Below are 11,056 nucleotides of genomic sequence, written 5' to 3' on the forward strand. Positions count from 1 at the left end.
AGGAGATAAGATACCTAACAGCAGTCAGAGATTTAAATTAAAAAAAAAAAAATCAGATTCACTTTCAATGGCTCCCTAGTTAGACCGACAGCCAACTCCTCCACGGCAACAATGGAAGCCAGAAGCCATGGGAGATACTCCGCATCCTGGAGGGTTAGAGGCAATGAAAGGACACTTGGGACTGCTGAGTGGAGAAGAGTACAAGGGCCAGAGCAGAGGCTGAGAAACCAGCCAGGGGCTGAGATGATGGCCCCCTAGACCAGTTCAGCAGCAATGGGGAAGGAGATGAGGGGATGGGTCTGAGAGAAGCTGAGGAGGCAGAGCCAGGATGACTCGGTGAATGATGACTTGGTAATAACTTGATGTCTGACTGTTTATGGGGAAGGAGGAGGTGCGAGTGAAAGCCAGGTCTGACTCAAGGGGCTGCTGGGCTGGAGGGGCCCCACGGGGATGGGAGTGTAGAGAAGGACCAGGTTTGGGAGGGGGTAGGGCTTAGTTTGGGATGTGGTAGTCAAGAAAATCAAGACCACTGGTACCCAAAGGAAGGAGAATCTGCCAGGCAGAGGAGACAGGATAGACATCCGGAGGAGGAGGAAACATGTGAGTATGTGAATGCTGAGTCGCTTCAGTCGTTTCTGACTCTTTGCGATCCCATAACTGTAGCTTGCCAGACTCCTCTGTCCATGGGATTCTCCAGGCAAAAATACTGGAATGGGTTGCCATTTCCTTCTCCAGGGGATCTTCCCGACCTAGGGATCGAACACACATCTCCTGCAGCTCCTGCATTGCAGGCAGACTCTTTAATGCTGAGCCACCAGGGAAGCCCAAGAAGAAGCATAGTCAGTTCTAAAGGGCAGAAGGTGGGAGCAGGAAGATCCACACAGTGGCAGGTCTGCAGAGCAAGACACTCACAGCTGCAGGAGGCAGCAAGGTTGACAGGAGATGATGAGAGAGAGCAAGCCTGGACAGAGAGGCTGAGCGGGCAGAGCCCCTCCAACCAGCAGAGCCTGGCTGAATACATGTGCTTGGCCAACCCTTAAGTTTACCCTCAACTAAAGCAACGTCTGCTCTACACATAGTGGGTGATAGTGGTTGGAGGCCACAGTGAGGGCAGCGCTTCGCCTGGTTTCCTTTCTCCATTCCGGTGCAGAGAGCCAGCCCTGCTCACCTGTTATCTTCTCCTCCAGTGGTGACTTCTGAACCATAAGTAACACCTAGAAAACTCCGGCAGGTGTGACACCAAGTCAGAAAACTGAGGCAATCAGAAGCAACGATTGCTTGGCAGAGTTTTTTCTCTTTTCTTAAATTTATTTAATTTGGATTGAAGGATAACTACAACATTGTGTTGGTTTCTGCCAAACATCAGCATGAATCAGCCATCAGCCATAGGTATCCATATGTCCTCTCCTTTTTAAGCCGCCTTCCCTCTTCCCACCCCATACCATCCCTCTAGTTGTCACAGAGCCCCAGTTTGAGTTCCCTGAGTCACACAGCAAATTCTCACTGGCTATCTATTTTACACATGTTAGTGTATATGTTTCCATGCACCCAGCCCCTCCTGCCTGTCTCCCTGCTAACCCACTGAACCCTTCCCGCCTCACCCAGAGAGGATGTCTGCAGAGAAAGGCATATATTCTCATCTATCCTCATCACAAACTGAAAGCCAACAGATTAGCCTTGCTGATGTCCCCAGAGGTCCCACCTCTGGAGCTAAATGCACAGCCATCTAAGGACATGGAGACCTTACCTCCCAGGGCAGAGAAACCCCAGGGCTCCCCAGAGCCTGTAAACTTGGGGGAACTGAGGCTTCTCGGAGCCCTCCTGCTCCTGCCTGCCTCGCAGCAGCTTGTTTCTACAAAACCTGTGGGCTGAGACTCTGCGTGTGACTCACCTCCCTCCCTTCCTCTCTCTGAGTAAATGTCAAGTAACATCAGTTATCCCATCTCCTTCAGCAGCCTCACTCCCCGCTCAGTTTTGGCGGAGCTGTTTACCTCGGCTGGATCAATCAACGTTTGGGGAGAAAATAGAAACCCTTTTAGATGCAATTAATGAAAATTGGGCAGCAGGAATGTGCCTGTTTAAAATTTCACTACCTGCGCAGGGAAAAGACTGGCGATGTAGGGACGTGGGCCCTGTTGTCAAGCCCTGGACCCTGCCAACATTCAGAAAAAAGAAAACCTATTTCTGCAGGGGAAAGAGCTGGAGCCCCTCCTCCCAAACTTGGTTCTGGTCAGACACTTCCTTGCGGGTACAGAGCCGGAAGCAGCCTCTCTGCTGGCTCCTTGGGGGGTGACCAGGGACAGGATGAAGGAGTGGGAAGGGTTTGGGGTGAGGTGGGGGCCACATGAGTAGCATGAAAGCTTGGGGGAGACTCGGGGTCCAGCAGCTGCTTTGGGTGGGGTTTATTGCACGCTGACCGCCCCCCGTTGCAAGGGCCTCTGCTTCTTCTCTATCTCCCTCTCCCGCCCTTCACGCTGTTCCCAGGGAGCCCTGCCCAGCTGACCATCTGCACCCAGGCCTTCGCTGGGCTCGGACAGGGACAGGAGGTAGCACAGTTCTTCCAAGCACACGTGATGATCACCTGAGCTGATGGTGGCCCACGCGCGTCCCCAGCACTGCACTGGGACGGGCCCAGCGTGTGCCAGGTGCTTCATAACCAGGTATAGCTCCCCAGGGCGTGGCAGCACCCATTCATCTGCACCACTCAGGGTTGAGAGGACACCCAGGAATGGCACGTTCCCTGTCCTTGAGGGCTATGGTCTCTAGGGCAGATGGAGAAGTTGACCATGGGCTACAAAGCCAGGTGACCAGCATCACCTGGGTGAGTGAGGTGAGTAGGGTACGATGGGAGAAAAAAGGAGGGATGAGTAGGGGCAGGAAGGAAGTGCTTACAGGCAGACAAGGCAGGAAAGGCGTTCCAGGCAAAGGGGATGGCTCGAGCCAGGGTCCCAATACAGAAGACAGCACCAGGCGGTGGGCACAGTCAAGGTGGGTGGGGGGAGGAGGGAGGGGGCAGGGGTGAGACTGGCTGGGCCCAGAGCCACGGGCTCCCTGCAGACTGTCTCCTGCCAGCTGGCCCTTTGCTGGCAGAGGGGGTGATGCCTGGCTCCCGGCGATGGAAGAAGCACCTGGGTGAGCGTGGCACGGACGTCTCTTCACCCTGCCAGCCGCAGCTGGGGCTTTCATGGAAGCACCTAGCTCCGGAGGGGTGCACACAGGAAGGACCCCAGCTGTGCTCTGCGCAGCTCTGCCAGGTTCAGAAAGGCCCGGCAGAGAAGGCAGGCTGCCCTGTGCCGGCCCAGAGCTGAGGCCCTCGCTGTCCTGGCGTGGAAATGAGGCCACATCTGAGAGGGCCTGGGTCTTCTGTGCAGCTGTGTGGCCCGGCCTCGCTCATACTGTCCCGGAAAGCAACACTCAAGCCCTCCCGGGGGCTGCCCATGGTGCAGGGCTGGGGCACAGTGTCCGGCCACCCTCTCACATGTGGTGGGTGGGGCCTCTGAGGTGGGAGAGTTGGGCTCCGCTGGAACAAACAACCCCCAAATCTCAATCTCGGTGGCACCGCACAACAAAAGTTGTTTTTTTTTTCGCTAGCACCTCTTGGCCAGAGCTCTGCTCCACAGAGTCACTCAGGGCTCCAGGCCGGGAGGGGCTCCCCAGCTGGTAGCTCCCCAGGGGGATTTCTCCGTCACCAAGACATAGGAAGATACAACAGGGAAGTTGGTGTTCAGGCCAGGGGGTACCCCGGTCACTTCAAATCTCAACCTGTCGGACAGAGACAGAGCAAAGGGGCTGGGGCAGGAGACACAGATGGATCATTTGGCATGACCATCCTTGACGCAAGCGTGATGAGAATCCTTCACGTGAGGCCCCAGACCTGGTGGCCTCGGGCACTCCAGCTTAACCTCTCAGGGTCTCAATCTCTTGGCTGGTGGAACAGGGACTGGGTAGTCTTGGCCTCGCTGGGTTGGAGTGGGGAACTGAGAAGTAGAGTCAGCAAAGTGCTTTGTGCCGCAGGAGGCCCACAGACAGCTGTTCCCTGTGTGTGTGTGTGTGTGTGTGTGTGTGTGTGTGTGTGTGTGTGTGGTTCTGCCTCCCATCTCTGACTGCAATGGTTATTAGTGAGAACTGTCAAAACATTTTGTTGCATTCGCTCTTATTTTATAAAAATGAGTTGGAAAATGCACAAGCAGAGCCATGAGCACCAAGGGAGGAAGGCTGGGCATGGTTGGTGTAACGGGACCAAGGGCAGACATCCAGAGACACACCAGGAACCATGGACGCTGATCGTCCTTTGGCCGTGGCCCGGATGTACACACGAACTCCTGACCTTGTAGCACCTTGACAACGGTGCCTGAAAAGACACAGTTGTCTTTTGCTGCTTTGAAACTGAAACCGCTGTCGTGTCCGACTCTTTGGGAACCCATGGACTGTAGCCTACCATGCCCCTCCGCCCATGGGGTTTTCCAGGCAAGAGTACTGGAGTGGGGTGCCATTTCCTTCTCCAGAGGATCTTCCCAACCCAGGGGTCGACCCCGGGTCTACCTGCATTGTAGGCAGAGGCTTTACTGTCTGAGCCACCAGGGAACTGCTGCTTCAGGGGAACAGAAACCCCATTATAACACTCAAGTGTATGTCACATTCACCCATTCACCTGCCAAGAGTTTTCTTCAGGAACATCATACGTTGAAAGGAAGGGATTCCCATGGCAGGATTCCAGGTGTCCTAGGGGTGAGGGGCAGAGGAAGGCTTAGCTAGTTGCCAAGGGAAGTTGGCTCCACAGAACGGCAATATTTAGGGTTGACCCAAAAGGGTGAATTTTGGGGGCTGACCCAAAAGGACTTCCCTGGTGGTTCAGATGGTGAAGAATCTGCCTGCAATGCAGGAGACTCAGGTTCGATCCCTGGGTCAGAAAGCTCCTCTGGAGAAGGGAATGGCAACCCCCTCCAGTATTCTTGCCTGGAGAATTCCATGGACAGAGGAGCCTGGGGGCTACACAGGGTCACAGAGTCAGACATGACTGAGTGACTAACTGACGCACGAAAGTGTGAATAGTCACATCCTGGAAAAAGGGAGACTAACAGACGTCGAAGGCCAACTCTCCTGGCAGCAAGTCCCCCAGTTGCCTCCCATCACAGAGGCTGCAAAAATCATGCGCTTGCTTTTCCACCCCCCTTGCAGCCAGAAGAGGCCATGGGACTAGCTCTGGCCAATGGCATATGAAGCAAAGGCTCCAGGGGCCTCAGGGGAAAACCTTTCCCTCCCTGATTAAAGGGGAGAAGTACAGGAGGAGAGCACTATCTCCACACCCTCACTGTACCTTCTGTCACACACCCTCACCCTTCCCACTTGGGCTTGTGGTCTGGTAAAGATGGGATGCTGGAGCTGCAGCAGCCACCTTGTCAGCATGAGGCCCATGCCTAGAGCTGAGCAGCCATCTTGTCAGCATGAAAGATATACCGAGAGAATCACAGAGAAGCAACCCAGGGCCCTGACCCTGACCCTAAGGTGGAATAGGCCTTGTAAGCACCTTCCCTGGTCTTCTTTTTAGGTAAACTTTCATTGGTCTGGGAGTTTGTCTAACACCTGTGACTAAAGGCATATCTAAGGATATAAGGTAGGATATACGGTCCTACCCAACAAGGAGCTCACAACAATGAGCAGCTTTTGCCTCTAGAAACCATCTCAGGAAAGAAAGTAAATTCCCACTGAGGCACAGAATGTTTTCATTATATCATCTAAAATCAGAACAAAGGGTGTTCCTACATAGCAGCAAGTCTGAATGTTACTCAGGGCCCCCAGCCTCCCAGCTAAAGCCCACTCTCCTGCGCCTCCTCCACGTTCCTAACTGCCCTTCAGCTCACCATGACCTAGGGTTCCTTAAACACACAGAGCTGTGTGCTATGTCCAAGCCCTTATCAACCAGGGCCCTGCCGACTGTACCCGACCACTGCCCTCCTGTCTTAGCTTGGGCTGCTGGACGAAACTCCGTAGACTGGGGCACTTTGACAGCAGGCATGGATGTTTCACAGTACTAGAGGCTGGGAGTGGAAGGTCAGGTGCCAGCATGGTAGGGTTCTGGTGAGAGCCCTCTACCTGACTGTTGGGGTCATTGGGACTGAGGGGCTGTGGAGCAGTGGGATCAAGGGAGATGTCCCGTCTGACATTTGGGAACAAAAGGCACTGCTCTCAAGGAGACCCCACCTGGAGGGCAGGATGCTGGAGACAGAGCCCCAGGTCCAGGGCAGGCAAGCTGTAAAAAGCAAGCAGCGGCCTAGGCCAGGTCAGCAAGGGGTCAGGGGTCAGAGAGGAGAACCCAAGACTGGGAGGGGCAATGAGCCTTGGGATTGAGAGGCTAGTCCTGGAGTCAGACAGACCCCAGTGGGCTCCAGTTCCCACGCTGCCACTCGGGGCTGGGTGATGGGGCCGGTCAGGGCCCCTGGAGCCTCTGCACCCTCGACAGAGACGTGGGGCCCCGCAGGGCAGGTGAGGACAAGGACTCACTGCGTGTTCCCATCCTGTCACTAGTGACGAGCAGCACTGGCATCTCTGTGGGAACCACCGTGTGAACGTGCCTGACTGGGGATCGAACCCATGCCCTCTGCGTTGGAAGCACGGCGTCTTAACCACTGGACCATCAGGGCAGTCCGGGAACCACAGTTTAAGAAGCTGTGAAAACTGCCTTATGCCTCCACCCTACTCCCCAGCCTTGCACCCAGCGATGCCCACACCTCTGTGGCCCTTCCCTTCTGCCCTCGGTTTCAGGAAAAAGTTTCTGAAGTCAAGGACAGGGGTGAGGCAACCCCCAGGAGATTCTGGAATCCCGTGGTGGGCTGTGGCCTCCTCCCCATCCCCTTCTTGGTCGGCTATAACTCACGCCCTGGGCCTGGAGAAATGTTCATTCCATTTGGGGTTGCCAGATTTAACAAATAAAAATATAGGATGCTTTGTTACATCTGAGATTTCAGATAAACAGTAAATAAAATCTTAATTCAAGTCTGTCCCATGCAATATTGAGGACACACCTACCCTGAAAAATGACTATTTACCAGAAATTTAAATTTAACTGGATGTCCTGTATTTTATGTGGCAACTCTAATCCCCTATGTCCTCATGCTATACCCTTCCTAAAGATCCATCCATGGCTCCCCAGTGCCTTAGGCCAATGTCCCGTCTGCAGCTCGCGGGATGACAGAGGCCTAGCAGAGACTCCTCTGAACCAGCCCCAGCAGGAAGGAGCAGTAGGGCCCAGAGCGTGAACAGCCAAGAAGACTGTGTCGGGGGCAGGGTGGAGGGGTGTCAATTTTTCTTTTCTGAAGACAATGAGGAGACAAGAAAAGAAAACCCCATGCCACCCACCCCTATCCTGGCACCCTGCCCTCATCAGAGAGTAAAAAGGGTCAGAAAAAGCCCTTTTATGTTGTGGTGGCCCCCCCCGATGGGAAGGGCAACGGAGCGATCCCTCCATCCATGTCCCAGTAAATGAGCCCAGCAGAGGCTTGGCGACCCTCCCGCTGTGGCCACCCTGGATTCCCACCACGAACCTCATCCCCATCACAGACTTTTGCCTAAAAAGGCATTTCTTTTTGTTTTAAGCCCCTACTTCCTCCTCTGCCTGGGTGGGAAACCCCTGGTTTCAGATCAAAGGGACCCAAAAATTCACATGGCATTTCAAGTTGAGTTGCAGTTGAACCACTGACTTCAGAGAGTTCCCAAGGGCATCACAGGGCAGAGTCGTCCTGCCCTTCATCCTCCTGGCCACGGGAGGGAGAGATGCCCACTTCCCAGAATCCTGGACCAGCTACAAAGGCCACAGGCCTCCCTGCCTTCAGACTGAGCATGAGGCCAACCAGGGGCATGACTTGGGGTGCATGCAGGGATGAGACCCTAAAAGAAGAGATTAAAGCAGCAACAGTCGGGGCGTTTACAGGCACAGTGCAGGAACTTCCCAGGTGGCTCAGTGGTAAAGAATCTGCCTGCCAGTGCAGGAGACGCAGGTTCGATCCCTGGGTTGAGAAGATCCCCTGGAGAAGGAAATATCAACCCACTCCAGTATTCTTGCCTGGAGAATCCCATGGATAGAAGAGCCTGGAGGGCTACGTCCTCAGAGTGGCAAATGCAACTGAGCACACACTCATGCACACGCACGTGCTTCACAAGCAAATCTAATCCTTGAAGACTTGCTCCAAGTAGACCTTGGAGCTCACCATCGCCTGAGAGCAAGCTGGGTCCATAAGTGACTGATATCTGAGCCCCTGACCTGGGGCCCATCAGTCTCACTTACTTACTTGGGGAATGATGTGGTCAAGGTCTGTCTCCCCCATTGCTGGGGATGGGGGGCGTTGGTGCCCATCTGTCTGCCTCCCTGCAGACCCCCAGCACCCCAGCACCATACCGGACATAGAGCAGGAACTCAGGGCAGATGCGTGGGACAGAGGAGGGAGGAGGGCCGTGAACTCCGTGAGAGCAGGCATCTAGCCTGACCCGCTCCCCACTCTGCACCCTGTGCTCCGTGGGACCCCCCAGGAAGCTGTGTTGAAGCAACCAGGGCTCCCTCCGTCAGCGCCATAAAATCAGTTCCTGGAATTTAACCAGTGAGCCATCATCAGGAAATGCAATACCTAGCTTCTGCATTGTGTCCCCTCCGTCTCCCTTGGCGGGGGAGCGGGGGGTGGGGCGGGTGGCACGGGCTGGGCTCATCGCACAGATGAGGAAGCAGAAAGAGCCTACTTCCTCGGTCACAGGCGGGCCAGCCTAAATCCCGAGGCAGAGATACGTGAAACTCTAGAGGCAGTCAGGGGAAGGATTCCTCCAAAAGTTAGGATAGGGGTTACCTCTAGGGGAGACAAAGGCGGTGCGAACAGGAAGGGGCGCACGGTGGTGAGGGGCAGTGTGGAGGGGAAGGGGCCCCTGGGTGCCAGGGGCGACACTCTATGCCCTGACTTTCTAGGAGCATGTGAGAGAGGGATGTCATGACCTGTAAAGGCTTTGCCGGGACTTCCCTGGCGGCCCAGTGGTTAGAACTCCGTGGTTTCACTGCGGGGGGTGTGGGTTTGATCTCTGCATGGTGCAGCCAAGGGGGAGAATAAAAAAGCTTTGGCTTCCACGTTCTGCTGCTCCTTGATAACCCACTCCTCCTCTGAGGGTCCCCTAACTGTCTGCTCCTTAGGGCTCTGGCCCAGGTCCTCTCCTCACTGCTCCATTCCGCACCACCCCCCCACCTCCACTTCCCCTCCAGGTCTGGCTCCAGCCCCATCTACACACTCCCAGGCTTCCGTCTTCAGCCCAGCTTACCCAGCTGCTGGTCAAATGACAGAAGCTCCTCAGGGCCCCCACAACATCCAGGCTGAGACCCAGGAAACAGGCCAAAAAAGAGCATTCGAGGGGCAGAGACAGGATGTGCAAAGGCCCTGAGGCCAACATGAGCCCTCTCCGTTGCAGGAACTGAAAGTCGCTCCTCGTGGCAGAGAGGAGGAAAAAGGAAGGGACTGGAGGGGGTGAAATTGTGCAGCGGCAAGGACTCTGGGGTCCCTGGGACACAAATGCTCGCGTTTTCATACAGGCCTCCACCTTACACCCCAGGATCCCCCAAAGGAACCAACTCAGGCCTCGTGTGTTCTCACAAGCGGGGTTTATCCTTCCAGCCCAATTCAAGCCCTCGCCTTCCCAAACCACTCTCCCTCTGTCCCTCCTCCTCTCCCGCCTCATCCTCACCCTTCTTGCGCCCCTCCTCCTCCTCCTCCTCCTCCCCACTATTTCACACACACTCCTGATTGTATGTGTTCAGCACACTGTGCACAGCCCTTTATGTTTTTGTGTTTGTCTAGTTGCTAAGTTATGTCCGAATCTTTTGCAACCCCATGGACAGTAGCCCGCCAGGCTCCTCTGTCCATGGGATTTCCCAGGCAAGAACACTGGAGTAGGTTGCCATTTCCTCCTCCAGGGGATCTTCCCGACCCAGGGACTGAACCCACGTCTCCTGCATTGGCAGATGGATTCTTTACCACTGAACCACACGGAAGCCCTCTCCTATTTCACACACACTTCTCATCTGAACAAGGAAGCAGGGACTAGCGCAGCCCATCCCATGTCCCCACTAGCTAGCGGACACGACAGCCCAGGACCCTGGGAGCCAGGAGGTATGTTAAGCATCCGCAACCAGCCTGGAAGCTTCTTTCCAAGAATGGCCTCAGTCTCCTTCCTGCTTTCTCATCCCACCCCTCCTCTGGTGGGTGCGCCCTGCCGCCGTCCACTTCCTGCACCGCTCTGTCTGCCGAGGGTGGTCGAGCTCAGGCCTGGCTTTCATCAAACACCACCCATCCCGAAGGGCATGAGCTGATGCGGAGGAGGAAGGGGTCAGGGGAAGGGGTGGAATTCTCCAGATTTTCTCCCAGCCTCCAAAGGGCCTCCAGAGAGGTGGTTATATAAGCTTTCTTTTTAAAAAGCGTGGAAAAGAATGTTCTCCAAGCATTAAGAAGTGCCACACAGGACAAATAACGGGTGGATACCCTGCCTGTGGGTAGGGCCAGTCCCGAGCCAAGAAGACCCAACTGCTCCCCAGGGTTGGGGGCTGGACCAGCCTGTCACCTTGGGTCCTCAGGCCAAACTCAGAGCCAGGCAGGAGGAGGCACTCAGAGAATATTTGCAGACTTAGCAAATGAAATCAAAGGGGGGAAAAAGATCTGAAAAGGAGGAGAAACAGGCCAGAATTGGGAGTGCAAGGAGGGAGCCCGGGAGATAAGGCAGGAGGGTAGCTCCTGATGGGAACGGGGCTCTGGAATCAGGAAAACTGCTGAGTAAAAACTGTCTTTGAAAAGGCCCCAGATTATTCATCTAAGTAAGTCCTCATCTTGCTAAATTTCAGTTCAACCGGCTGCAAATATTTGAAATGAGTAATTTCTCCTGATGAAGAGAGTCTGATTTTGATTTTGCCTAATTTATTTCACGATTTCGGGGAGCACCCAGAGAAGAGGGGGCTGTGGCTGTCACCAAGCAGCTCCTGGCTGCCCTCTCCTCCAGGCAGTCTCCCTGCCCTGTTCCACCCCACCCCAGAGCGGAG

The 11,056-nt window shown here is 54.9% G+C and overlaps 1 non-coding gene across 1 annotated transcript; it reads right to left on the reverse strand.

Annotated features, from left to right (window-relative positions):
- Window positions 1–6,567: 6,567 nt before the first annotated feature.
- On the reverse strand, window positions 6,568–6,641 carry TRNAG-UCC (transfer RNA glycine (anticodon UCC)). Its single transcript has one exon. It is a non-coding gene; the product is annotated as a tRNA-Gly (tRNA).
- Between the last annotated feature and the right edge of the window lie 4,415 nt (window positions 6,642–11,056).

This window comes from Capricornis sumatraensis, chromosome 1 (assembly GCF_032405125.1).
Source record: "Capricornis sumatraensis isolate serow.1 chromosome 1, serow.2, whole genome shotgun sequence".
In the NCBI taxonomy this organism is placed as follows: Eukaryota; Metazoa; Chordata; class Mammalia; order Artiodactyla; family Bovidae; genus Capricornis; species Capricornis sumatraensis.